The sequence below is a fragment of the Rhincodon typus genome, chromosome 45 (genome assembly GCF_021869965.1).
Source record: "Rhincodon typus isolate 14 chromosome 45, sRhiTyp1.1, whole genome shotgun sequence".
NCBI lineage: Eukaryota > Metazoa > Chordata > Chondrichthyes > Orectolobiformes > Rhincodontidae > Rhincodon > Rhincodon typus.
In genome coordinates this window covers 1,030,837-1,035,254 of record NC_063376.1, presented here as the reverse complement: position 1 = coordinate 1,035,254, position 4,418 = coordinate 1,030,837, and positions in this window count along the sequence as shown.

The following is a 4,418-nucleotide window of genomic DNA, read 5'->3' as shown; positions in this document are numbered from 1 at the left end:
TGTAGGGGCTGGAGGAGGTGACAGAGATAGGGAGGGGCTGTAGGGGCTGGAGGAGGTGACAGAGATAGGGTGGGGGTGTAGGGGGCTGGAGGAGGTGACAGAGATAGGGAGGGTGTGAGGGGCCGTAGGACGTGACAGAGATAGGGAGGGGTGAGAGGCCAGGCGAGGTGACAGAGATAGGGAGGGGAGGGGTGTAGGGGCCGGGCGAGGTGACATAGGTAGGGAGGGGTGTAGGGGCCGGGCAAGGTGACAGAGATAGGGAGGGGTGTAGGGGCTGGGCGAGGTGACAGAGGTAGGGAGGTGGTGAGGGGTTGCCATGTTGAGTAGTGGACTGATGCAGTGCTGCACAGTGAGCTGTTGTGTGAGTTTATATTGAGGTCAGCCCTGCCCTAAAGAAAATTCTGGTGTCCCCAGTTTCAGATGATGACGAAGATCCCGAGGCGTCTGGGTGATGGTTGGGGGAGAGGATAGGGCAGGTGCGGGAAGGGGTTTGTGTGTTGGTGGTGGTGTAATGGAGGGAATATTTCCTATTGTAGGAGAATAAAGAACCAGGGTTCCCTGATGGAGAAAGGATCAAAATGTTTGCTTATCGTGGGTTCTGGAAACAGTCAAACCTTTCTGAAAAACACAGGGTACAGTCATCAAGATGTACAGCACGGAAACAGGCCCTTCGGCCCAATACATCCATGCTGACCAGATACCCTAAATTAATCTAGTCCCATTTGCCAGCATTTGGTCCATATCCCTCTAAACTCTTCCTATTCATAAACCCATGCAGATGCCTTTTAAATGTTGTAATTGTACCAGCCTCCACCACTTCCTCTGGCAGCTCGTTCCACACACGCACCACCCTCTGTGTGAAAAAGTTGCCCCTTTAAGTCCCTTTTAAATCTTTCCCCTCTCACCTTAAACCTATGCCCCTCTAGTTTTGGACTCCCCCACTCCTGGGGGAAAAGACCTTGGCTAGTCACCCTATCCATGCCCCTCATGATTTTATAAACCTCTATAAGGTCACCCCTCAGCCTCCGATGCTCCAGGGAAAATAGCCCCAGCCAATTCAGCCTCTCCCTGTAGCTCAAACCCTTCACTATCAGTAACATCTTTGCAAAATGTTTTTTTACCCTTTCCAATTTAATATCCTTACTCTAGCAGGGCGACCAGAACTATATACTCTCTCTCTCTGTCTCTCTCACTCTCTCGCTTCCTCTCTTTCACTCTCTCTCTCAATCTCTGTGTCTCTCTCTTTCTGTCTGTCTCACTCTCTTTCTCTGTCTCTGTCATTTTTCTCTCTATCTCTCTCTGTCTGTCTCTCTATTTCTCTGTCTCTCTCTGTCATTCTCTCTCTGTCACTCTCTCTCTCACTATGTCTGTCTCTCTTTCTCTGTCACTTTTCCTCTCTATCTCTCTCTGTCACTCTATCCATCTGACTGTCTCTCTATCTCTTTCTGTCTGTCTCTCTCTCTCTGTCACTGTCACTCTCTCCATCTGTCTCTCTCTCTCTCTGTCTGTCACTGTAACTCTCTCTGTGTCTCTCTCTATCAGTGTCACTCTCTCTGTCTTTCTCTCTCTCTGTCACTGTCACTCTCTCCCTGCCTCTCTCTCTCGCTGTCACTCTCGCTGTCTGTCTGTCTGCCTGTCTCTCTCTCTGTCACTGTCACTGTCGCTCTGTCTCTCTCTCTGTCTGTCACTGTCACTCTCTCTCTCTGACTCTCTCTCTCTCTATCACTGTCTCTCTCTCTCTGTCTCTGTCTCTCTCTCTGTCTATCACTGTCTCTCTCTCTCTGTCTCTGTCTCTCTCTCTCTCTCTTTCTGTCTCTCTTGCTCTGTGTCACTATCTCTGTTTATCTCTCTCTGTCACTGTCACTCTCTCTCTCTATCTCTCTCTCTGTCACTGTCACTGATACTCTCTCTCTGTCTCTCTCTCTTTCTGTCTCTCTTGCTCTGTGTCACTCTCTCTCTCACTGTCTCTCTCTCTCTGTCAGTGTCACCCTCTCTCTCTGTCTCTATCTCTCCCTTCCTCTCTCTCTGTCTCTGTATCTCTCTCCCTCTCTCTCCCTCTCTCTGCCTCTCGCTCTCTATCACTGTCTCTCTGTCTCTGTCTCTCCCTCTCTCTGTCGCTGTCTCTCTCTTCCTCTCCCTCTCTCTGTCTCTCTCTCTTTCTCTCTCTGTCTCTCTCTATCACTGTCACTCTGTCTCTGTCTTTCTCTCTCTCTGTCTCTGTCTCTCTCCCTCTCTCTGTCTCTCTCCCCCTCTCTGTCTCTCTCCCTCTCTCCGTCTCTCTCCCCCTCTCCCTGATGGTTTTTATTTCCCTCCTGAAGTGTGAGGCCAATGGATTTTGCCGGTTTGGAGACGGTGGTGGCGAATTCGGCCTACGTAGCGGCCAGGGGCAGTATTGATTACCAGTCGGCATTCGCAATGAGGGACAAAAGGATGAGGGCGCGCCTGAAGCTGTCCCCGGTGTCGCAGTGCCAGCCGGCCGAGGGCGAGATGGACCTGGCGTTTGAGAGCATCTGCTGCCAGCAACCGGTGGGCAAGAGGTTGTTCCAACACCACCTGAGGAGCACCGAGCAGTTCAAGATGGCTGCCGGCCTATGGCAGGCCATGGAGGACTACAAGAGCAGGCCGGAGGAGGCCAAACATGCCACGATGGCTCAGGACATCGCCCGCCAGTACTACGATTCCAGCTCCCGGGACTTCTGCTCCTTCCTGAGCGAGGAGGCCATTGCCCGGGTGCGTGAGGGTCAGGGGGACAGCCAGGCTGACCTGTTCTGGGAGTCTGAACGGCAGCTACTGAGCTACCTGGAGGCCCAGGCCTTCGAGGACTACAAGGCCAGCCGGTTCTTCCAGCGTTTCCTGCAGTTCAAGGAGCTAGAGAGGCAGCCAGTCGGAGAGGAGTGGTTCTCTGACTTTCGGGTGCTGGGCAAGGGGGGCTTTGGAGAGGTCTGTGCCTGCCAGATGAGGGCCACAGGCAAACTCTACGCCAACAAGAAGCTCAACAAGAAGCGGCTAAAGAAACGCAAGGGCCACGAGGTAGGCAGCTGGGGGTAGGGGTTGCTGGAGCTGGGGTTCGGATCCACACCCCAAAAACCTCCCCTACCCCCCCAACCCTAACCCTCTCACCCACGGGGAAAACCAATACAGATACATCTCAACATGCTGTTAATACCGAGCCTCCAGTCTGAATGTTCACAACCTATCAAGTCAGTGTGACTAAAATCCTCGCTGTGCATAAAAAGGCCATTCAGCCCATCGGGTCCACACCGAACCTCCAAACAGCATTCCGCCCAGATCCAACTCCCCCCTCCGCCCTCCCTATCCCTGCATTTCCCATGGCTAACCCACCCTAATCTGCACGTCCCTGGGCACTATGGGGCAATTTAGCACGGCCAATCCACCCTAACCTGCACATCCCTGGGCACTATGAGACAACTTAGCACAGCCAACCCACCCGAACCTGCACATTCCTGAGCACTATGGGGCAATTTAGCACGGCTAATCCACCCTAACCTGCACATCTTTGGACTGTGGGAGGAAACCGGAGCACCCGGAGGAAACCCACGCAGACACGGGGAGAATGTGCAAACTCCGCACAGACAGTCGCCCGAAGGTGGGATTAAACCCGGGTCCCTGGTGCTGTGAGGCAGCAGTGCTAACCACTGAGCCACTGCCTTCATCAGTGACACATTAGGACAGTATCTTTTTATTCTCATGTGGGAGTCACTGGCTGGTCCCTGCATTTATTGCCCCATCCCTAGTTGCCCCCCTTGAGAAGGTGGGGTTGAGCTGCCTTCTTGAACCCCTGCAGTCCATGTGCTGTAGGTTGACCCTTAGGGAGGGAATTCCAGAATTTTGACCCAGCGGCACTGAAGGAACGACGATATATTTCCAAGTCAAGGTGGTGTGGGTTTTGAAAGGGAACTTGCAGGGGGTGGTGTTCCCATGTACCTGCTGCCCTTGTCTTTCTGGATGGAAGTGGTCGTGGGTTTGGAAGGTGCTGCCTGAGGATCTTTGGTGAATTTCTGCAGAGCATCTTGTAGATGGTACACACTGCTGCTACTGAGCGTCGGTGGTGGAGGGAGTGGGATGTTTGTGGATGTGGTGCCAATCGAGTGGGGGCTGCTTTGTCCTGGATGGCGTTGAGCTTCCTGAGTGTTGTCGGAGCTGCCCCCATCCAGGGCAAGTGGGGAGTATTCCATCACACTCCTGAGTGTTTGGAAGTGGCTGCTATCCCGGGCCGTTCTTGCTGTGTCTGCCCTGTGTCACCCTGCAGTAGTACATCAGTTGAGGTTTCATTCAATGGTCAGCAGTGATGGACAGGGAGTAAACCCAGCATGGTCTCAATCCCCTCCCTATCTCTGTCACCCCCTCCAGCCCCTACACCCCCTCCCTATCTCTGTAACCCCCTCCAGCCCCTACAC